The sequence below is a fragment of the Rousettus aegyptiacus genome, unplaced genomic scaffold (assembly GCF_014176215.1).
Source record: "Rousettus aegyptiacus isolate mRouAeg1 unplaced genomic scaffold, mRouAeg1.p scaffold_m13_p_6, whole genome shotgun sequence".
Classification (NCBI taxonomy): domain Eukaryota; kingdom Metazoa; phylum Chordata; class Mammalia; order Chiroptera; family Pteropodidae; genus Rousettus; species Rousettus aegyptiacus.
This window is the reverse complement of record NW_023416309.1, coordinates 31,415,864-31,440,965: the sequence shown is the minus strand read 5'-3', so window position 1 is coordinate 31,440,965 and position 25,102 is coordinate 31,415,864. Positions and strand designations below refer to the sequence as shown.

The 25,102-nt window shown below is 35.4% G+C and overlaps 1 protein-coding gene and 1 pseudogene across 5 annotated transcripts in view; one reads left to right on the top strand and one right to left on the bottom strand.

Annotated features, from left to right (window-relative positions):
- Positions 1 to 25,102, top strand: part of RNLS (renalase, FAD dependent amine oxidase) — a 242,906-nt gene that overhangs the window by 10,201 nt on the left and 207,603 nt on the right. The window lies entirely within an intron of this gene.
- On the bottom strand, positions 13,940 to 14,058 carry LOC118604474 (annotated as a pseudogene).

The window sequence follows — 25,102 nt, the reverse complement described above, 5'->3', positions numbered from 1 at the left end:
TTATTACTGATTATTTCATATAGGTTTGAGTTCCCATAATGTCCTACTCATTCTTTTCTTTAATTAAAAAAAACTTTTTCAATTATAGGTGACATTCAATATTTTATTATTTTCAGGTGGATAGCATAGTGGTTAGGCATTTATATAACATATGAAGTGATCCCCTGTGATAAGTCTAATGCCCACCTGGCACTATACATAATTATGACAATATTATTAACTATATTCCCTATGATGTACTTCACCTCCTCTTGACTATTTTGTAACTGCCAATCTGTACTTCCTAATTCCTTCCCCTCTTTCACCCAGATCCCCAATCCCCTCCCATCTGGCAACCATCAGTTTCTGTTCTTTGTATCTATGAGTTTGTTTCTGTTTTGTTTGTTCTTTATTTTGTTTTTTAGATTCCACATATGAAGGAAATCATATGGTATTTTTCTTTCTCTTTCTGACTTATTTCACTTGACATAATACCCTCTAGGTCCATCTGTGTTGTCACAAATGGTAAGATTTCATTCTTTTTTATAGCCAACTATTATTCCACTGTTTCTATGTACCACATCTTCTGTATCCATTCATCTGTCACTGGACACTGAGGTTACTTCCACATCTTGGCTTTTGTAAAAAATGCTGCAGTGAACATAGGGGTGCACGTATATTTTCTTACACCATATACAAGAATAAACTAAAAATGAATTAAAGACTAAAATGTATGATCTGAAATCATAAAACTCCTAGAAGGAAATGTAGGCAGTAAGCTCTTTGACATTGCTTTTAGTGATATTTTTTTGGATATATCTCTTTGGGGAAGAGAAACAAAAGAAAAAATAAATGGGAGTGTATCAAGCTAAAATGCTTTTGTACAGCAAAGGAAACTGTCAACAAAACAAAAAGATAACCTACTGAATGAGAGAAGATATTCACCAATGATATATCTGGTAAGGAGATAATATCCAAAATATATAAATAATTCATATAACTTAACACCAAACAAACAAGTTGATTAAAAAATGGGCAGAGGACCCGAACAGAACCAAAGAGGATATACAGATGGTCAATAGATATATGAAAAAGATGCTCAACATGACCAATCATCAGAGAAAAGCAAATTAAAACACAGTGGATTGTCACCTCACACCCATCAGGGCTATCATCAAAAATCAACAAACAAGAAGTGTTGGCCAGGGTGTGGAGAAAAGGGAACCCTTGTACACTGTTGGTGGGATTGTAAATTCCATAGCACTGCAGCCACTATGGAAGACAGTATGGAGGTTCCTCAAAAAATTAAAAATAGAACTACCACATAACCCAGCAATCCCACTTCTGGGTATTTTCTCTACTAATTCTTGATCACAGTGTTTTCCAAACATGCCTAATGAAAGTCGCTAGTCATAAAAATATAAGGGGTACTTTTGAGAAGATTTTGAATCTTAGAGTTTGGGTAGAACCTAGGAATCTGTATCTTTAATGTGCATGCCATAGGAATTTTTTCATTTCAGTTTGAGACTTTTTGCTCTAGAATAGCATTCATCAGATTTTATTGTGATTTTTCTTTTTTAGCAAGTGACTTCTCTACTAAGCCATAAGATCCACGAGGAAAGGGGTCCTGTAGGCCACTTTATCTTCACTCAGAATCAAGTACCATGTCACCTGCAGACCCACACGCCAATAGTATGTTCAATCAATACCTGCTGAATGAATGAGCATGTGTTTTATTTCCCAATTTGATTATAAGCTCCTTGAGTTCAGATAATCTTAGAGTCTACTGGCCCTGGATTGGTCCTGGTTCACAGTGCTAGGATGAAAGGTTGAACCTTAGGACTAGAAGGAACCTTGGGTTTCATTGTTTTTTCCACCCTGATTTTAGAGATGAAGAATTTAAGACATTATCTGCCTGGTACACAATTACACAATTTATTAGGCCAAGACAGGGGAGACAGTATGGTTGAGAAAAAAAGAAGCACCTTTCAAATATCTTTATTGTCTTCATTTCATGTTCCCCACACATTGAAATCGAGCTTTTCATCAGGCCATAAGGGAAGATCTGGGCCTGCAATCCCTGCCATAGTTCTTCCATTTCCCAGCTAGGAGAGTAGCAGAGGCAGCAGGAAGAATGTGGGATAAACGTTGTAAAATAAAATAGGTGGTACATGGCGAGTGATTATGAGGAGTGAGGAGCCTGGAAGGTTAATTTCCGCTACACCATGCTATCTCCCACAGGGGGCTCCTTATTTTTCTCCCACATGCTTAAAGAAATGCATTTTTTAAAAAGTCCCTTAGCTAATGTGTTTCCTTAATAGTTTAGTATGCTATGTCATATCCTTTTAAACAAGAATGTTGTTATTTTTTCTTTTTCTCTTACTATAAAAGGAGAGAAACTACATCTGGTGCTTGAATCTCCCCTTAAGTGTCACTCTTCCTATCCCTGTGTATACCCACATGTACTCCTGCTCCAACCAGATGAATCCATACAGTTGAAAACCGTATTTATCTGATCAAAAACATGTCAGTATAGCTTCAAGGGTAAAATGTGCTAGCCGTGCCCTGCTATTTTTGGACCAAAGGCCTCAAGCCACCTAACATCATTTTGGGAAACAGATGAATGAAAGAAAATATCAGATTTATGCAAAGCATGTGGCCACAGATTAGAAGAGTCACCAAGGAAAGTTGAGAGAGGCAAGGAGAGTTAATCTCCTTTCTTTAAGAATACTGGTCTACTGCAGGTTCTTTGCGGGAACCATACATTCTCCATCTGTGCATCTGCTCACAAAGCTCCCTTGCCTGGAATCGTTTGACACATCCTCTGTGTTCTCACTCCTTCAGGATCTAGCAGTGGGCCTGTGAGTTCGTCAGAGGCTTCTCTTACAGCCCTGTTCTTCAGGGAAAGCACCTCAGGGACTTTTGTAGCACTTGGTTTTGATAATACTTACTGAGCTCCTAGCATTGGCTACTCTGTAGAGGGTAGGTAAGACCATGAATTTGTAACCCAGCTCTGCCACTTACAGTCCTGGTGATTAGAGACAAGTTACTTAACCTTTCTGATCTCTGGTTTCCACATTTATAAGATGAGGGTAAATAGCATCATCTATCACATGGGATTATAGTGAAGATTAAATGAGGTAATCTGAGTAGAGAATTTATAAGTGTATTGGGTACATAGAAAGCACATAGCTATTATTACTACTACCAGTAGCTTTTTAATGTGTATGACTTTTTTACCATTCAGGAAAATGTCTGAGGTCTATTTGAAGGATAATATGCTTGGTGTTGGGGATTACACAAGGATGACTTTTATTTCCAGGATTTTAGGATACATTATAGATATATTCATTGTTTTGAAAGAACATGACAACTGCTTTGAAACTCAGTATTAATTAACTTTTAATATCACTTTTGTAAGAGGTATTAGTCATTGTCTGAACTCTTTTACAAGTCAACAACCACAGTTTTATGAAAGCCACCTCCCTTAAAAGAAGGGACAACCACACTCCTCCATTGCTCCTCTTTCCCTCACATCCACAAACATGTATGTACCATAGTGGAGGGAATAAACACCTTATTACATCTGTCACCATTAATGTGACCTCCTTGCACACTGTTTACAGGATTACCCATATCCCCGAGGAAGCATCATGACGGGAATATTTCTTAAGTGTCCCCATGTCCCTGACATTTTTGTAAATGCTAACTCAAATAAATTTAGAAGATACAATGCCCATTTGCCAGGCATTTTCCTGAAGTTATGTGTATGGGCAGAAAATCACAGATGAGCTTTACTTCTGACAAGTGAAAAGTGATGTTTTGGGAGAAACTGATGTGAAAGCATCCTTGTGAGATGGTGGTCTGAGCTCTCGTTTCTGAATAAGGAAATGGTAGTGGGAGTCTCTAATTATAAGTCAAATGTGTATGTAAAACAAGGCAACCAGAAAAACCCTGGCTAGCAAATATAAGAATACTGGAAGCATAGTAGGAAACATTTCTTTGCCCTTGTGCAAAACAATGGTGTATTTGTATCCAGAATACTCTGGTCACCTTGAATTAGTCTACAACATTAGGGTGTAAAAAATCTGTTCCTTTATTTCTCTAAATTGGCAAAATATCTGTTCCAAGTATTTCTCTACCTACTTGATAATAAACCCACCCTCAGTCATCATTAGAGCTTCTTCTCTTCCCTTTGGGATCATACGAGAAACCCAGGCTTTTATAGGGCGAGAAAACTGGGGAGGCGTGGAGCTTAAGTCCATAAAGTTGTAGTCCTTCCTGTTGCTTCTGTGCTGTGTAGGGCTTCACCCCAGCCCTGTCCTCTGACATCGGTTAGACACGTTGCCTCACGTGGACTCAGGGAGCGTCTCTGGGAATAGCAGTGCACTGACACTGAGATCTTTCCACTGCTCTTCAGGCTGAGAGGCATGCTCCACAAACATTCTGTAGCAAGATCCTTCCTGGTCAGCACACACAAGTGGGAGCCCTGTCTCTATCCGGAAAGGAATCACCCAAACCCCTTCCTTTTAAACATTTCATCTCCACCCCCTACCCTCCCATTCTTAGGGATCCATCAGCTTGATCCACCGTAAGATCCTGCAAGAGAAAGACACTTTATTTATTTTTGTGTGTGTGTGAGTGTGTGTGAGAGAGAGTTGTCATGCCAACCTTTAGAAACATAACAATGACCATCTCTTTCCTAGATTGAAAGGTAGGGAAAGGAGAGTTGATTTTCCCTAAATAACTGATCTTGGTAAAATCTTTAATTTCTGGTTGCTCTATGATAGCAAAGTTGTGGTATGTCTACAGAAGGTGTCAAGGCAAACTACAATAACCAAAGGTTCATATGCACATAAGAATATAGGCTAAAATAAATTAAAACTTCTTTATTTAGAAATATAGAGCTCTACAACTCTGCAATGGAGATTAACAATGGCAAAAGACGTAGATAAAGTGTGTGTGTATATATACATACGTGTGGTTGTGTATATATATGTATACACATGTATATGTGTGTGTGTGTGTGTATACATTTATATCTACATCTTTTCTCACCTCAGTGCTCTAGAAAACAAAACAAAGCTCTTCATGTTGTCTTCTCACTCTGTTCTCCTTTTCAACCTCTGGCTACATACTATGGCCTCAGATATCCGACCAACCAATTTGCACCTGAACGTTGTACTTAAGGTACGTAAAATTATTTACTGTTTTTTTATTCTAATATTATGTATTTTTTTAATTTTAATTTTATTTGATAGTTAACCTAGTTTATTGCTGAAGACTTTGAAAGTAAAAATAAAATTTACTCATAATTCTAGCCCTATATATACTAACCCAGTAAATACACATTTCTAGATATTTTTAAGGAAGAAATAAAAAAATTTTTTTTAACTTTGTAATACTTAGGAATATCTTTCCAATGCCAATGAATGTTCATGTGTGTCATGATTTTTACTACATAGTGTTCCAGTCTTTGGATTTACCTTGATTTATTAAACTAGTTTGATGGACATTTTAGGAGGTTTTCAGTTTTATAAAGTATTGCTTTGACATTGCAAAACTGAAACAAGATTTTCTCCACTAAACTTTTCTTGTGGAAAAAGTTATTTTACTATCGAGTAGAAAAAGGCCTTTTTGATGATTTTTGTTTTTAGTTTTCTTGGCTAATCTATGTATTTTTTTTTCTCTGTGTGCTCTAGAGTCAGTCAGGTTTCATTAAAAACTCATTGGAATATTAATTTGAATTATATTTAATTTAAGTGTTCATTTAGGGAGAATTGATGTCTTTACAATAGTACATCTTCTCAACCAAGAAAATGTAACAGTTCTCCATTTATTTAAGTATTTCGATGTCCTTCAGTAAAATTTTGTATTTTTTATCTTAAGATCTTATATATTTCTTATTAAGCTTATTATGAAATCTTTTATGATATTTTTTGGAGATTATGAATAATATCACTTTTGTTATCTTATGTTTACTTAGGCGTTCCCAGAAAATACCACCTAGCTGAGTTTTAAATTCAACATGAAAAGCTTGTTTCTTTTGATAAGGGAATTCAACCCTTTTACATTTATTACAGAAACTCCTATCCTGCTCTTATCCTTTCCATTGATATCTATTATTTTCATTTGTCCTTTTCCTCCTACTTTTACTATTTCCTTATATTTGCCATCTTTATTAAGTATCTTTTATTCCCTTCCTCATGTTGTTTGTTTAAAGGATCTACAGTGCTTCGTCATTTCATTAATGGTCATCATCTCATTCCTCTCAGATATAAACCTATTTAATCCCCCTCCTACCTCATTCCACAAATATTTTTTGAATGCCTACTGTATTAGATGTTGTTTGGTAACATAAAAAAATTAAGCAGTCCTCCTCTCCCAAAATATATATTTTTTTATTATTTTAAATAACAAACCTGATTGGTAATTTTATAACAAATGAAACAATCTAAAGTTGAACTAATAATTCGTTACTTGCTCCATTCTCCTTTTCCAATCCTCAGAGATAATTAAGTTTAGTTAATGCTCTTCCATACCTTGCTCCAAGCATATTGGCGCCTTCTAAACATATTGCTTTGAAATTTGCTTTTTAAATCTCTTCAGATAAATAATTTATTTTTCCTATTTAACAGCTGCATAATTTTCTATAATTTGGAAATAGCAGAATTTAGTTTTTCATCTCTTATTGTTTATTAATGGACAGTTATGTGGTTTCCAGTGGTTTTCCTATTTATATCTGTTTTTGCTATATTGGGTGATAAATGTCAAAATTCAAAATTTTCAATCAAAAGATCTGTATGTTTTAATAGATATTGCAGTATTACTTCCAAAAATTTTTTAGTGATTCTCATTCTTAATGTTCGAGAATACCTGTTTTTCTATACTGTATATTCAATAGCCCTGGACATTTTTAATTTTTTATTAATTTTTTAAGGTTTCTGCCAAAGTTAGAAATGAAAACAGGTACATCATTCTTGCTTTAATTTGTGTTTTTCTTGACTGAAAGTGATACTGAGATTCTTTTCATAAATTTATTGGTCATTTAGCTTTCCTCTTTGTGAATGTTCTGGTCGTCTCCTATGCATACTTTTCTGGTGGGCTACTTGCCCTTTAGGAGCATTTCATGTTTAAGAGCTATTAATGCTTTTCATATGGTATTACAGTTATTCTCCAGACTGTTATTTATTTGTCTTTTGCTTTTATTTATGTTATTCACCATAATAATTTCATAGGACTTCTATTTAGTCAAGTATGTCTATCTTTTCATTTATAGCTGCTGGATTTCCTGACTTGCTAAATAATATTTTCTTCACTCTAAAGTCATATAAATATTCTAAATTGAATTTTAATAGTCTTAATTCTTATACTTTACATTTAAATCTTTATCTGTAATGTATTTTATAAGGTAAGAGATAGGAATCTAGCTTTGTGGGTTTTTTTTCCCCTCCATAATGATACCAATTTTATTAGCACCATTTATCTAAAAGATTCTTTTTCCCACTAAATTGAAATTCCTCATTTGCCAGGTTAAGTTCTGTATATACTTGCATCTGTTTCTGGATATCTGTTCTGTTCCATTTATGTATCCCTGTGCTGATACCATCACTCTTTTCTTTATAGTCACTTTGTGGTTGTAACTCGTTTTTAAGGGAACTGTATGGGGCGTAAACACGAGAAAGCTTTATTTTTTTTCTGGAATTGCCCTCAAACTTTTCCATGTTGAACTCCATGTCTTTCAGAGAGCGAGCACCTTAATGACATCTTGGTCATTTGCTACAATTCTCTAGTCACTTTTGGCTGTTGGAATCATCTCATTTTGGTTTTTAAGATTCAGTCATGTTTATTTTTAAACTTCAGTCTCAATTCAGAGTTTATTCTCTCCACCTAATGCCTAATGCCTAAGTCTGTCTGTAGAACCAGGGGTTGTGGGCAGAGTGGATTATGGGGTCCACTCTTATACACACGCCCCTTCAGTCTCTCTTTGAATCTGCCTAGTCCTCCCTGCAGACTGTGTTCTCATGGAGACACTGACAGCTCCTATGATTAGCTGCTTGTTAGTGGCCCTGGCTTCCCTGTAGTTCATTCCTGTTGCCTGATGCTTGGTGATGGGTCTGCAGGTAGTGTGTGTATGTTTTCTTGGCCCAGTGGGTAGATTTCAGCTTCACACTGAAAAAGTCCCCTCCCCTAGCCTAGAGGCAACGATGCCCCTCCTAGGCACCCCCACCAGCAGAATTTTGCCCCAACCCTTGTGGCTTCTGCCGTTCAGCAAGCACCTAGTTAGAAAACAAAACTCTGGTCTCTGTTTCCTGAAACTCCCTCCAGAGTGTTAGTTTCTGACTCATTCTCTAGGGGTTGCCTAGGAAGGGAAATCACCCTCCTCCAATCACAGGATTTAGAAGAAAAAGCTTTTTTCCAGGAATATGGCTTTCCTCATTAAGCTGAGCTGTCATATCCCTTTGAGTCTTCTTATGTTGACCAGGTAGTAGGGCTCAGAGTAGTGAGGTCAGTTCTTACTGGTAATTTCTCTGAACTTTCTGAGGGCAGTTGGCTAGATCCTTTTCTTTGTGGCTTCTTGAACTTCAGTTATAAGATCATTATTGCATTTTGTCCTCAGCTATACAGAGAACCAGGATAATAGGGAAAGATACTGTGGCAGTTTTAATGTCTGAAGGCAAGAATTTCCTTACTATGTCTGTATTAATATATCCCAATTTAATAGTTACCATGCCCTCATTAAGGAAGTATATTTGTTGACCTCTTTCTATCCCACTTTAGCCCCCTGCTCATCCTTCAGACTTAATTCAAAACTACTTCCTTAGGAATGTCTTCCCAACTCCCAACACCAGACCATTTCTTCTGATACAAGCTATACTAGTTTCCTGTCACTCGTATTTTTAACACATACCACAATTGTATTTAATTAATGGTTTAATCCCTTGTGCAGTCTGTGTATTTCTTGGTAGAATGTAAGGTACACAAAGACAGGAACTGGCTCTGACTTACCTATTTCTGTTTTCTCAGGATTCCTTTATGAGTTTCTATACAGTAGGCCCTCAGTCTCTATCTACTGAATGAGTGAATGACACAATCTTAAATACACCTCAAAGGATAGGCAGGAGGAAAGGAAAAAATGTTTTGGAGAGGAAAAAAGGTCTTAGCAAAAAGTTGGAAATATAAATGCTTGTTTTATATTTTGAAGACTGATAACAGACAGTGAGTAAAGGCTTTGTGGTAAGGAATTGGGAGATGAAGCTGGTGTGGGTTTGGGGCAGAATGTGGTGAGCCTTGAATGTGAACATTTGTTGAACAAACAACAGAGTTCCTAGTTCATTAGAAATACTATCTTTTTAAACCTGGCTGGATACATTGACATGGTAAATAACTTTACCTAATTAGACCGGGAGGAAGAAAACATTTGCAGAACTTGGGGGAACATTGTTAAAAGGCTTTTAATCATTGTTAAAAGACTTTTAATCTTAACATATGCTCTACCCTTAAACAGACACTTAGAACTTTAGTAAGCTCTACTACAAAAATGCATAATCTTAGAATTTATGTACTATAGAATATAGTACATATATTGCTCAAAATGAGCACCTTTAATTTCCTTCGTACAACTTCTAGAATCTCCCCTCATCCTTGATTGAAAAATGAGAACCAATTTGTTGTACTAAAAGTTTAAATTCTTCATTTTCCTTGACATTTTTCTGAAAAGATTTTGATTGAAAGCACAGGAAACAAAAGTCCTTTATTCATTGAATAACATGCTTCGTTGCTTTTTTTCCCAGCAGACCATCTCCACAGGAGGGGAAATAATTCAGTTTCTAAACTTTAGACATTAGCTGCTCTATTGGGCTGCTCACACACTTATAAACTGAGAGCTGGTTCTGCTTTATCTTCCATTCTCTCTCTAAGTGCCTGAGAGGCAACCCAAGGAAATGTTTGCCTCTCTGCCACCCTTCAGAAACTTAGCAGTCAATTAAAATAGAGAAGACTCCCATCCACCTTGGAGTTTAGAGTAATCTGGTGCTATTATTACTTGTGCTTATTACTCACTCCAGATCCTAGAAGACGGGGGGGTTTTCCTACTTAAGTGTCCCTCTGGAAAACTAATTACTTGTGCCAGAAGAAAAAAAAAAGAAGAGATATAACTAGAAGATGATGATAACCAACATCAAAGAACATTTTGTGAATATTTATTATGTTAAGCACTTTACTTACATAATTTACTCTTCAAAACCATCTTCTGAGAAGTATTTTATCCCTATTTTATAGAAGAGGAAAGTGAGACTCAGAGAAATTAGGTCATCTGAGATCACATAGTTGTTGAGTGGCAGATTTGGAATCCAGGTCTTTTCTAGGCTCTAGTAATTGTGGCAGTGTACCTTTTTGTGCCTTTGCCCAGCATTAATAATGTGATCTCCCTGTACTTGATACAAATACATCAGTGATGTAAGTTTTTTGTCTTTTTAATTCTTGTGTACATGCTATTAATAGATATATGATGTTTGAAACTAGGCCATCAGGTTGCTAATCTAACAGAAGAAATGATCTGTTGTTAATGCTGCCTTACTAATACAGAACTTAGAACTTATTTTTCATTCAGAGTTCTTCGATATCAGAGAGGCTTTAAAAAGAAATGTCAAAACTAGAGGTGGGGTGAGATGAAAGAGCAGAGAGCTGCAATTTATTGAATTGCATCATTATCACCAAGTTACCAACTGAATTGAATTAAACTTCTTCCCATCTGAACTGGCAAACACATTTTAAAGAGAGAGGAAATTTGAGAATTAAGAATTTTACCTTTTTTGGCAGAAATCTAAAGATTCAAATGAAATGTGCTAAGCACACACAAAAAAAGTATTACCACAATCTACTACGAATTTTAAAGGACGAAATTGTCAACATTAAGATTAAAAGGAAGGGAAGGATAAAGTAATACCAGAATTCTGCATTGGATAAGTTTTCTTCCAAATTTCTTTTTCTTTTTTTATAAATGTATCTTATTTAAGAAATACTTCATTCTATTGTATCAGATTTATAAGACATGGCTATATGCTGACTGGACATTCTGATCATCTATCACTGTTCTGACACCTTATTTCCAGAGTCTGACATTTTCTCATTCTGACTTGAATGTTTACTTCTAGAAAAGGATGAGAGAATCTAAAAAAGTATTTGAGTGGTAACTAGTATAGAAGTTACCATTGGTTTGAGGAAGCTATTTAAATGTTGGTCTCTCAATATTTTCCCCATGAATTAGCCAAAAAAAAAAAAAAAAGAAAAAGAAAAAAAGTAAAATAAAAAAAAGTTTATGATACCCAAAGCAGAGTTTGCTTTCCATTTCTGTAACCGTGGTAATTGTAAACTTTTATTCAGATGTTGAATTCATCGTTTTCATTATATAAATATTTACTGAACATCTACTTTGTGCTAGAAATTGTTCTAGGCATCATTAGTATAGAAGTGAACAAAACAATAAAAACTCCGAGTTGCTTCTATTCTAGTGGGAGGAGGAGAAATAAGTGAGATGACTGTAAGTATTGGGAAAGAAACGAAGCAACATAGGGGGAATAAAAAGTGGCAAGGAACATTTTTGTATATAGTGTGAGCAGGCCTGTGACAAAGGAATTTTTGAGTAGCAGAAACCTGAAAGTAGTGAAAGTGTGAGCCATGAGAATATCTGGAGGGATGTATCCGAAGCAGAAGTAGCTGTAAGTAGAAAAGCCCCAAGGTATGAGCAATTTCACAATGAGACCAGTGTGGCTCATAAAGAGGAGCAATGTTAGGGGATGAAAGCAGAGAGGAAGCAGCAGACCCAAATATATAGGCTTTGTGGGCTGTGATAAAGACATTGGATTTTACTCTACATCAGATGGAAAGCTGTTGAAGAAATAACACAATGTGACTTAGATTTAAGGTGGTATTCTTTTGCTGTTATGTGGAAGTTAGACTTTCGGAAGAGAGCTGAGCTGACCAAGTGGACTAATATCATAAAAATACAGGCCAGAAATGGAGGTGGCTTGGACTATAGCTGTAGTTAGTGGTGGCATGTTAAAGAGTGGTTGCAATCCAGGTGTACCAGAATCCCTAGTTTTTGCATCAGTTCTATTCCTGATACTGGATCTAAAGGGTTCAGAGAGTTAGGGAGAAAATTCATTATTGGTACCAAAAAAGTGTGTGAAGAAAGAAGTGATCAGCTATTATAAATGCCGCTTCTAGTTTTATGTAAGAATTGGCCATTGGATTTGGCAATATGGAGGGCATGCGTGACATTGACAAAGTAGTGTCTATGGAGTGCTTGGAGTGAAAAAACAGGAACAGAGGACATTGAGATAGATTTAGACCAGTGTTTTTCAATCTCTTATTCATTATCACCTCCCTAAGGAGCTTTTTTCTCTAATTGTCCTTCACCACTCAATGAAATTCTGATTTCACATATACTTTATATTTGTTACATATTATATATGTATATATATACATAAAAAGGTAATAATTTTTCACCCTGGAAGAGTCAATTTTTGCTTTTTGAAGGTAGTATCACCTCTATTGAGAATGGAATAGTTTACACAACTATTTAGAGGACTGTTTCTGTGAAGGAGGGCAAAGAATTAAGCTGATGTAGCTAGAGATCAAAGTTGGATCATATTTTTATTGTTTTGTATTTTTAGGGCAGGATATATTATAGCATGCTTGTATGCTGGTGGAAATAAACTAGTAGAAAGGGGGAAATTGATGACATAGAACAAGATTGGACTGTTACAGGAGTCACGGTCTTGAGTAGGAGATAGAGGATGGGGCATTAGATGGGGGGCAAACAGTTCTCCCAATATGAGGGGAGGGAAGGAAGTGCACATGAGCACAGGTGGAGATAGGATGATATCTTTGGAGGTAAAGGCCTGTGGAAGTTCTCTTCTAACTGATCTGTTTTCTCAGTGAAACAAGAAGCAAGGTCATCAGCTGAGATCGAGGAGGGGCAGGAGATTTTGAAAGTCTAAAGGGAGAGGTGAAGTGTGTGATACAGTGATCTAGAAGAGTGCATTGAGTAGAATATAGGATAGCTAGGCAACACCAAGACCCACTTGAAGTTAGTAATTATGAGTTTAAAATAAGACCAGTCAATATTTTTTCCCCTCCAGCTCTTGATCTTCTTTAAACACATTAGAGATTTTAAGTATTTGAATAAATAAATAAATAAATAGATAGATAGATAGATAAACAAATAAATAAAGTGAGTTAATACTGAGTTTATGTTGCATGCTACCTAAGATTGTTAAAAATTTACTACTTACATTTTTTTAATTGTAATGTTTTGGACTTGATTTTATTAAAATTAAGGACTTCAGGTAAGAAATAACTAAAATAAACAAGGATTTTTAGTGTCTTTATTTTGGTTGATGTTGCTGAATATGGGAAGGGAATGTAAAAATGACAACTATTTATGAATCTCTTTCTAAATACATATGTTATTTTCATAGAAAAGGAAACAAAGTAAATGATAATTTCTTTGAGGGTGTGGTAGTCATTCTCTAGAAATTTTTGAAATTCTGAACTATGTGTAATCATTCATTCACTCATTTATTTACTCAGCAAGCGTTTTTCTCAGCACCTCTTATCAGTCACAGGATGGGCAAAATTGAATAACACAATTACTATCCTTGAAGTACGCTTATAGACATCTGAATGTTATACTACTTTTATTTTTTATTTTTTGAATTTTTATGAGTTTATTTGAGCCGAATTGGTGGCATATACTGGATAGCAAGATCTCAAGTGTTTCTGAATGTTATACTACTTTTAGAAGAGGTATATGTACATCTTTCTCTCTCTCTCTCTCTCTCTCTCTCTCTCTCTCTCTCTTTCTTTTCTTTTCTTTCGGCAAGGCAAACCCTTGGTTGACCTCACAGATTGCAAGGACCTCGCCAGTTTACAATCTGTTATTTTTTATTTTTTATGCCCACAGCACCTGGTCTTCCTAGGCAGTCTCCCATCCAAGTACTAACCAGGCCTGACCCTGCTTAGCTTCCAAGATCAGATGGGATTGGGCTTGTTTAGGGTGGCATGGCTATAGACTGTACTTTTTTTTTTAGAGTATATAAAGATATAACCAAACTAATCTATTTAGAGATCATGGTTCCTATGTGGCACCACTTAGAATTAGCATGGATAAAGAGAGAATGTTATGAAATGTATAAAATAAAAAATTTAAACACATTTGTAAATTCAACATATTATATATAAAATCTTCTGGTTGAATCTCTGCTCTTTTAATAGGAAATAACAGCATGCTCATGGAGACTGCTTTGCCATGACTCCAATCGTGTGCTTCATAGAATTTGAATTAGAAATTACTAATTCTAAAGATTGTATGCTTCTCTTTTTCAAGACCAGTCGGTGCTTTTGTAGAGTTAACAGCTTTATAAATCTGGCCTGTGATTCATCCTTCTACTGAGGCCAGGCCTGGTACTCAAAAGACTGCAGGACACACAGATGAACAGCATGTGGCAGTGTTTAAATGCTATTCTAAAAACCAATACCATAGGCCTAAGACAATTTAGAACACTTCTCTGTAATCATTGCAAATACATCCTGGGATTATGTATATGTGTGTGTGTGTGTGTGTGTGTGTGTGTGTGTGTGTGTGTGTATGTATGTATGTATGTATGTATGTATTTATTTATTTATTTATTTATTTATTTATTTATTTATATTGTTCTGTGTCATGCTTTGTTTGCCAAACAAAATATAGAAAATGAATAGGTGGTTTTCTGGCACAATTCATAGTAGATAAATTGTCAGAATGAACTCTGTTGCTTAAGAAAAGCATAAACACAATTTAGTCACTGGATGTGGCTGTATGTAGGTTGTTGCTGAGGGGAATTTTGGGTTGGATAAAGTGGTATTTTCTTTGAAAATTCTTATAGACCAAGGTTCTCTTTGTTTTTTTAATAGTCCTACTCTATGCAGCAAAAAAGATCAAGCTATCAAATTACTGAGGTTTCACTTGTATAAATCCAGTTGCACATATCTAACATAATCGTGAATTTATTTTGCTATGATCTTAAATTATAGATATTATTTGAATAAAAAAAGAACTAAGCTTTTGATTCATTTTTACAGCTTACACATAGAATTTTCTTTCATGTAGATTCTCCCCCCATATGGCATATACAGCAAAGTGAATTTTAAGCTATCCCTAAAATACGTGTGTGTGTGTGTGTGTGTGTGTGTGTGTATGTGTGTCTTCATTGTTCTTCACATTTTAAGGTCATACCACTGGCAGTGCTTGAAAAGCTCTATGAACACAGTAATTATCACAGAGTAGATATATAAAGATATGTTTAATCTGTGACTTTTGGCTTTATGCATGAATATTTTCACTACTCTTCTACTTTTTGTTTTTACTGTCATCACAAGACGTTGCTTTGAGAGAATGTGATTCCTTATTGCCCACATTGCCAATTGCATTTCAAATTAGTTATAATACACATATATCTACAGAGCACTCACCGTTTTCTAGGAATTGTCCCAGATTCTAAGTTAACATAGGTTAATGAGCCCTAGTCCAAGTTCTTAAGGAGCTCATAGTGGGAAGATTTGTCTGTTGCACTTCTCTTTTAGTTGCTTCTGACATTTGTTGTTCTGTATATAGTTAGGTTTTAGGGAAACTTCTGGTTATTTCTTCTGCCCGTCTTGCTAGTTCTGGCTATAATGCTTGTTAGCTCTAAGACCTTGGACACCTTACCTTCTCAGACTCCTGATTCCTCTTCTGTATACTTGTGATTATATTTTCTACCTCAGGGCTTTAGGGGGGATTAAATAAGATAATGTATTAAAGCACATACTAAATTGCTGGCACATGATCAGTGGTCAATGAGAGAAGCCGCTGCTGCTGTTTAACTTGTATATAGCACGTGGCTGGCACTAAGGTTTAGTTCCCTCGCACTGCCTTGCTGCTTTCCATTTTTCAAACACATGTCCAGGTGGGAATTTAGAACTAGATAAATAGCATTGCTCCAATTTATGAGCATCTTTTATATGTTAGATATTTTACATGTCTTATCAACAATCCTTAAAACGACTCAGTATTGTTATTTTTACTATATAGGGGAAGACCAGGGAGATAAAAATTACTTATTCTAAGGCTATTAAACTACCTACTAGAAGAACCAAAAATCTGTCTCCAAAGCTTATCATCCTTTACTTCCATGTATTCTAAGATCCTTTCTAATTCTCAGTGCTTCAAAACTTGTTGAAAAATGAGCGTGCCTTATAATCACAAGAAGTTTTCATTTGAGCAACAGACTCAAGCACTCAATCTGGATGCCTGACAACTTTATTAACAAGCTAAGTTATAGAGATCTGTACTTTTATAAATAAATGTGACTTTTAGTCCATGGACAGCCAACACTCCCCAAATAATTCTCAGATTTCGACATTTTTATTAGTCGGTTTTTCTGTATCAACTGAAAGTAGAATTCATTTTAAAGGGGCTAGAGGGAATACTTTCCTTCTTTAGACTTTTGGAAATATTTTAGAAGTTTAAAAAAATTTTTTTATGTTATATATATTTATTAAATTTATTTATTTTAATTAGTTTCAAGTATACAGTACATTGGTTAGACGTATATACAGTTCATAAAACGATTCCCCCAATCGCTCTCTTCCTCCACTGACCTTCCATCTAGCCAACATGTTAATGCTAACTGCATTCCCTATGCCATGCTCCCCATCCCCGTGATGATCCATCAGCTACTAATTTGTATTTCTTTAATATTTTAGAAGTTTTAATAAAAGTTTATCACTTTGATTTTTAATGAAAGGTTTGTTTTGATATTTTGACTTTGCTTTAATCCTAAACGGTAAACTGTGCTTGCTTCAGTAGAGTACTGCTGTCTTTATTTTGTACTTCTTGGTCCCCGGTAGCCTGAGGACATCAGGCGGAAAGATGGTATAATTAAGAGTTGCTCAGCTGACCCACGTGGCTCAATTGCTGAGCCGTTGCCTCTGGGTTCAATGTAACAAGAGTTCCTAGTTTAAGAAGGAAGAACATGTAGGTGTGTATTTTCTGCAGTGAAACTGAACAAACTATTAAATTAAAATAATTAGAATTCTCTGAATTCTCATTATTAGTTCCTAAATGGTTATATTGGGCAAATGCCAATCTATCTTGATTTTATTTTTCTCCTTTGTAAAATGAAATCGTTGAAGTCTAGATCTCTAAGATACCTTCTCAATCTAAAATCCAATCTAAAATGATTCTTTAAAAAGGCATGTTTTTCTGTAAAAAAAAAAAAGCAGGTGTGTATAATCGCTGTTTGAGATGTGAGTTGTTTGAACGTGAGTTCCTAGGATATAGATGTCAGAAAGTGTATTTATAAAATGTTAATGTGGGCGAGTGAGAGAGAAATATTTCATTGTTATTTACAACACCTTAGTTAACAAGCTTGCACCTTTCCTGAACATATTGGATTTGAGGGGAGGAAACAAAAAGAAATGCTCATATTCAAACCAAGATTCAATTTTTTTAAAACATAAGTTTGTCTCTTTTATCTATTAAAACTTGAGTTCCCTGAGTCTTACTCTGTCTACCACCTTATACTGCCACAAGTAATCTTTTTTGAATGAATGAATTATAAATGGAATGACAAAGACCCCAGTGTACTTGATTACACATTGTGAACAACTATAAGGAAATGAGACGTCTTCAGTTTGTACTTTTTAGCCTCAACTGTCTCATTATCTGCTATCTACCTTCATTATGTCGAAGAAAAAAAAAAACCAGTTACAAAGGAAAAAAAAAATCTTTCTCTTACCCTGTTTCTTTACTGAACTCTCATTAAAGAAAAACTATATTTTTGATGACTAGATGAATGATTTTTGAACTTTTACAAACAAAAATAATTTTTGATTCTACAAAGCAGATCTACTTGCACAATAAAACTGCTAAATAAAAGACAGCAAAAATTTATGTGGGGCTTTCTTCCATTTGCAAAGAGGTAGATCTAAAGCATCAACAAAGGAGCAACAACCAGAAAAAAAGGTTTGGGGATTGTGTGTATGTATGAGTGGGTAGGTAGGTAGGGGTGTGTGTAAGTGTGGATATTGAATTGAAGTAGTGATGGAATTTAAAGGCATAGTTATTTTTATATTCTGAAACAACTCATGAGTTTAGTACCAAGTCTAACAGTAAATTTCAGAGTTTTAAATCTGATAATGTTTTATACATGGAGAAGTTTGAAAACGTGATTTCAATTCATGAATATACAAAAAAATCAAACCACTGCTTTTTCTGGGCCTCAGTCTTCTTAGCTATGAAGAGAGGATTGGGATAACGGATGTTTAAGGTTCTTTTAGCACCAAACATTTGCTGATTTTGTAAATCAGCCAATCAGTCGACTGTTATACTGGCTTTCCAGCTTAACTCTAGAGTGGTATTTCTCTACTTCTTTGCATTCATCTCTCCTACACTGCTTTTTCACTCCCTTCTGTTTATCTCCTCTAAACAAGATTTTTTTGGTTTTTCTTTTTGTACTTTATATTATGAAAAAAAAAATTTTTAATAGCAGATTGGACATTTTTCAAATATATTTTTATATGTATGGACAATATATTTTTTTTATTTTACTATATATGGGAGCAAGTTTTAGGAGATGTGATAGCATGGGGCTACAGCTGTATGAAAAAAGCTCTAGCTTGCTTTTATGGTCCAATATTCATGGGAACATTCCCAAAGATTCTTCACATTGAATGCAGTCTATTACTGTCCATTCATCGCTGCCAGTATCCCAACCCTGAAAGTGAAATAAGAGCCCTAACCTAGTTGTTGTACCATAAATTCATGTGTATCAGTCTGCTCTCCTTAATGATTCTGAATAAGTATGTCTTAATGCATGTTAATGTTATTGTCGTATGACACACACTTGACATCAGGGAGCTGTCAATTATTTTGCATTCCAAGGCCTAGCAGAATGCTAGATACTACTTGTGTATTAAGTGAATGCTTCTATAATTTGTTGGCATTTGAATACATGGTTTTTTAAAAATATATATCTTATAAATATATAGAGATATATTTGTAACGACATAAAAGTATAATACAAATAATTATCTCATGAGGTACACCTAAGTAATTTTTAAAAATTTACTCAGTTTATAGTTTAAATTAGTTAATATAGGACTTGTTCTAGTGATGCTACTGCCTCCCATATTTTTTTCTTTCAAAAATTCCCAACTCTATTAATTTTCAGCAATTTTTTTTGCTTTAAAAAATTATTTATTTAAATTAGTTTCAAGTATACAGTACATTGGTTAGGCATTTGTAATGTTCAAAAAAATGATCCCTCAATTGCTCCCTCCCTCCCCTGGCCCTCCACTTAGTCATCACGTTAATGCTAACTGCATGCCCTCTGCCATGCTCCCCATCCCCATTCCCAACTATCAACTACTAATTTGTACTTTAACCTTTTACCCCATTCCCCCAGCCTCCCAACCTCCCTCCCCTCTGTCTGTCACCAAATTGTCCACTATATTTGTGAGTCTGTTTTTGATTAGTTTGTTCTTTTTGTTCCTTAGATACCGCATGTAAGCAAAATCATATGGTATCATTCTTTCTCTGATTTATTTCACTCAGCATAATAACCTCTGGGTCCATCTATGTCATTGCAAATAGTAGAATTTCATTTTTTTAATGGATGAGTAATAGACTATTGTTTCTATGAACCATAATTTCTTTATCCAATCATTGATGGGCATGTAGGTTGCTTTCATATCTTGGCCATTGTAAATTGTGCTGCCATAAACACTGGGGTACATAGATCTTTGTGAATTATTGTTTTGGTTTTCTTTGGATAAATACCCAGAAGTGCAATTGCTGGGTCAAAAGGTATATCCATTTTTATGTATGAGGGTTCTCTTTTCTCCGCATCCTCACCAACACTTGCTATTTTTTGATTTATCGATGATAGTCATTCTGACATGTGTGAGGTGTTTTTAATTTGCATTTCTCTGATGATTAGCAACCTTGAGCATCTTTTCATATGTCTGTTAGCCATCCGTATTTCCTCTGTTCAAGTCTTCTGCTCATTTTTTAATTGGATTGTCTGTTTTTTGTTGTTGAGTTGTATAACTTTTTTATGAATTTTGACTATTAACCCTTTATCAGATGTATCATTAGCAGATATCTTCTCCCAAACAGTTGTTTGTCTTTTTGTTTTGTTGATGGTTTCCTTTGTCGTACAAAACTTTTTAATTTGGTATAGTCCCATTTGTTTATTTTTTCTTTTGTTTCCCTTGCCCAATGAGATATATCCGAAAAGAAATTCCTGTTAGTAATATCAGAGAGTTTACTGCCTATGTTTTCCTACAGAAATTTTATGGTTTCAGGTCTTACATTTAAATCTTTAATCCATTTTGAGTCTCGTATACAGTGTAAGAAGATAGTTCAACTTCTCCCCCCCCCCCCATGTATCTGTCCAGTTTTCCCAATATCATTATTGAAGAGACTGTCTTTACCCCATTTATATTCTTACCTCCTTTGTCATATATTAAGTGAGCGTATAGGTGTGGATTTATTCCTGGGCTCTCTATTTTTTTCCATCAATCAATATATCTATTTTTATGCCAGTACCACGCTGTTTTGACCACTGAAGCCTTGTAGTACAGTTTGATGTCAGGTAGTATGATACCTCCAACTTCGTTCTTCTTTCTCAAGATTGCCATGGCTATTCAGGGTTTTTTTTATGGCTGCATATACATTTTAGGATTATTTTTTCTAGCTCTCTGAAAAATTCCATTGGTATTTTGATAGGGATTGCATTGATTTGTGTCCTAACATGTGATCTATCCTTGAAAATGTTCCATGTGCACTTGAGCTGGGGAGCTCTTTATCTTACCTTTCATTTTAATTGAAAGCCTTGCTGGATAGATTATCCATGGTTGTAGATTCTTGTTTTTCATAACTTTGAATATTTCTTGCCATTCCCTTCTGGCCTACAAAGTTTCCATTGAAAAGTCAGAAGACATTCTTATGGGGGTACCATTGTAAGTAACCAGGTTCTTTCTCTTGCTGCTTTTAAGATTCTCTTTGTTTTTGACCTTTGGCATTTTAATTATGATGTGTCTTGGTGTAGGTCTGTTTGAATTCTTCTTGTTTGGAACTCTTTATGCTTCTTGAACTTGTATGTCTAATTCCTTTGCCAGGTTAGGGAAGTTTTCTGTCATTATTTCTTCAAATAGAGTCTCAATCCCTCGCTCTCTCTTCCTCTTCAGGTACTCCTATGATTCAGATATTTTTATGCTTCATGTTATCCCAGAAGTCTCTTAAGTTATCCTCATTTTTAAAAATTCTTTTTTCTTTTTGTTGTTCTGATTGGGTTTATTTAGCTACCTTGTCTTTCAATTCACTGATTTGATCTTCTGCTTCATCCAATCTACTGTCAAATCCTAGTGTATTCATTTTAGTTATTGTATTCCTCATTTCTGTCTGGTTCTTTTTTATGGCTTCTATGTCCTTCTTAATGCTTACTCTCTGTTGAGGTTCTCATTGTGCTCATCCATTCTCCCCACAAGTTCGTTGAGCATCCGTATAACCATTATTCTGAACTCTGTCTCTGGTAGGTAGCTTGTCTCCATTTCATTTAGCTTATTTTCTGGAGTTTTCTCTTGTTATTTTATTTGTGGCATGTTTCTTTGTTTCTCATTTTATTAGCCTCTTGTGTTCGTTTCTATGTATCAGAAATATTTGTTTCATCTCTCAGCTTTGGCCAGATGGCCTAATGTGGAAGGTGTCCTGTGTGGCCCAGTGGCACACTCTCCCTTATCCTTTTGTGCCTGGAGCTCTGGACATGACCTTTATGTGGGTTGTGTGTGATCTTCTGTTGTTACCAAGCCTTTATTGTTGTTAGTAGATCAGTGGGTGGGATTAATGTTCAGGCTGACTATTTGTGGGAATTGGCTGCACCCTCAGGATGAGAGTTGCTGAGTGGGGGCTGACCCCACTGGATTTGCCCCAGCAAGCTTGTGTAACCACCTTTTGTGTGTATCACTACTGGAACTAGTTAGGAGTTGCTCTGTTGTGGTCTGGTGCCAGCCTCCAGATGTGTTGGTTTCGTGGCCCCTTGTGGGGAGCTCCCCCATAGGCCAAGGTCAGCTACTGCTTTTGATTGCTCAAGGCTGCCCAGTGAGAACTAGAAAGAGATCCGCTGATGGTTGCCTATGCTGGATCGGCTTCGATGTGACTCCTTTATATTATCAGAGGTAGGCGTTATGATCAGCTGAACTTCAGGTGATTCTCCACATTGATTATTTTATAATTTGGTTGTAATTTTAATGCAGTTCTAGGAGGAGACAAATCCTGCTTTTACCTAGTCTGCCATCTTCTGGAACTCTCTCTGCCTTACACATTTTGTTCTGGAATACTTCTTCCACAATTGTAGTTTTACCTACTCTCATGACTGCCTTATGAGGTTAGTAGGTCACCACCCTTTGGTGTTTGGAGATAGCCTTTGATATTTCAAGTCTTGACTGATGACTAAATAAAATGGATGACCAAGTGGGGGAAAACATGCTTTTGGTCATAAATAAAATATGATTGGAAAGTAATAGGAACAATTTTCTTAGATGTCTCAAAATCTGAAATGAAGATTGTGCCAAGAAATTCTAGAAATGTTTTGAGGATTCTGGGATTAGGGAGAGTATTGATAAATATACTTTGGCCTTTGGATCCATTTCTCTAGAGGCTGTGTTTTTCATTTCCACAGTGTTTTCCATAGTAGCTTACTCATAAAGAGATTTTAAACCTAATGAAATGCACTGCATAAATTAATTGGGGGAAGAAAACTGACATGATATTTAATATTTATTAAATGTCCATATTTTGAGAAGCACATATTGTATGTCATATATTTAAATATAGTCTCTGCCCTTAAAAACAGCACAGTAAAGAAGAGTGACAAGACAATTGAGCCAACTTCAGCAAGAAACATATGTCTATAACCGTGTGTATCAGGCCTCAGAAACTTCCCTCCCTCACCAACCACTCTTCTATATTCAAGTAGAAGGTGACTGTGAGTCAACATAATTTGTTTGAAAATGAATGGTACATTAAGATAAAAGTATTTAAGTAAGAAAAGGAAACTCATTCTCTGATTCAGCTTTTCTGTTAAATTTTTATTATTATATTCAGTAGTACAATTTCTAGTTGCTTGGGTTAATACTAAAAAATATAGTGGCTATTGGAAACTGGATTAAAATTTCAAATCATTGCTGATAATAAGGTATATCTAGGTAACCTTCTACCTAGAAAAGTCTCAAAGGCTTCAACAGCATCAACATGAGCAAAAATTCTAAACCATTACAATACTTCCTCTGATCTGCAACTCTGGAAAAATTGCTAAGCATGTTTAATAATAAAAGATAATGTAGTTAGTTATTTTGATATTATATGCTTTTGATGCGATAGTGTTTTATATATGGTGAGTAATTTAGTTGTTACAACATGAAAAGGTAAAATCAGTTACTATTCCCACTTTAAAGATGAGGAAAATTGAGGGTTAAGTAACTTGCCCAAGGTAACAGTTAATGTGTGAGTCGGGATTGGAACCCAAGCAAACTGAATCCAAGGGCCAGGCCTTAACCACTACACCACACTGCTTCCCACTGTTTATACTGTTTATCATACTAAACAAATTAATCATGGGTTTGCAATTATAGTAGAAATAAAAACTGTCTATTTGCAGTAAGCACAAAAGACAGAGCTTAATTCTCTTAATTGCTTGCAACATAAGTGAGCGAACTCTGTATTTTAACTGTTCAGAATTTCAAAAGTCATTATTTATTTTAGAGTTTTATACTTTTTAGTTCTGGCTCAAGCAGATGAAAATATCAGCAAAACATTCTTTTTTACAATAATTTAAAATGGTTTGAATAGGCAACAGTGCCAAAGTATTAGATATAAAAAGTAAATATGGAGTTTTACCTGATATGAATACATGATATGCAAATATACTTAGGATACTTGGAGAATTCTGTAGTTTTGGATTTTAGTTTTCATTCTCGATGCGAAAATAATTGCAGAATTTTCCTGCCGTGTTCTATATATTTTATAATTACTTTTTAATGGCATTGCAGTTTCCATATGTACATCTTTCTCAAAACCACCTCCAGATTTAAGACACTTCATTTCATATGACCATCCACAGTTTTTTATTAAATGAATAAGTGATTCAAATACAAGAAAGCATGAAGTGACATTAAGAAGTTTCAGAAGATGGAGAACTCCTAGATAACAATTTTAGAAGGTTTTCATTTTTGTTTTGAATATTAAAGTGAATTTCTTCACATGTAGGTTTTTATTTTTTCTCACAGTTATCGGTGTTTGAACTTCCCACTTCACAAGTGAGACGAGAGACCTTGGGAAAGATCTAGGATGAGAATACTGGGAGCTGGGGATGAGAATGGGGGTTGAGTAGAGGATGGAGGGGTGACGGAGGTTGGGGGAAAGCTGGCAGCTACAGCAGGTCATCAAATAGTATGAGGAATTAGGCTGGAAATAATGAATACGAGGATTGCATAGCTGAGGCATGAGGACAAAGGGAAAGGTTAGAAAGGTAGTAATGCATAGGTTGGGGTCAATTTAAATAAGTTCACCCTTTTAAAAGCAAAGTTAAAAAAAAAAAAGACCCCTTATAGAGTTGTCTGTGTCATCAACTAGACATTGCCTCAATTTGGTGGTAATTGTGTCCTCATTGTTGTGTATTAGGAAAGTCATAATTTTATATCACTCAAGAGAGAGAAACTTGCAAGTCCTATGAGAGCCCAGAGCATTTTTATTATATTTTGTGATTACAGTTGGAGATGCTGCTTATCTTATTTCTTGTAAAACTCAGAGGGAAACCTTCCAAGAGCTTTGCTGCTCTTGGGTCCCTTTGTAATCAAATATGCTTCTTCAGCAGTAACTTTAGCATCTATTATCACGCTTGACCCTCTGGCAGCTCAGCAGCCTTGCAGCTTTGACATCACTTGTGGTTTGCAGAACATCATGCGGTGCTGTCTGGTGCTCCTGATGATAGTTTCTAAATGCATGGCTGATTTATACTGCTTGGAATTGTCCCATCTC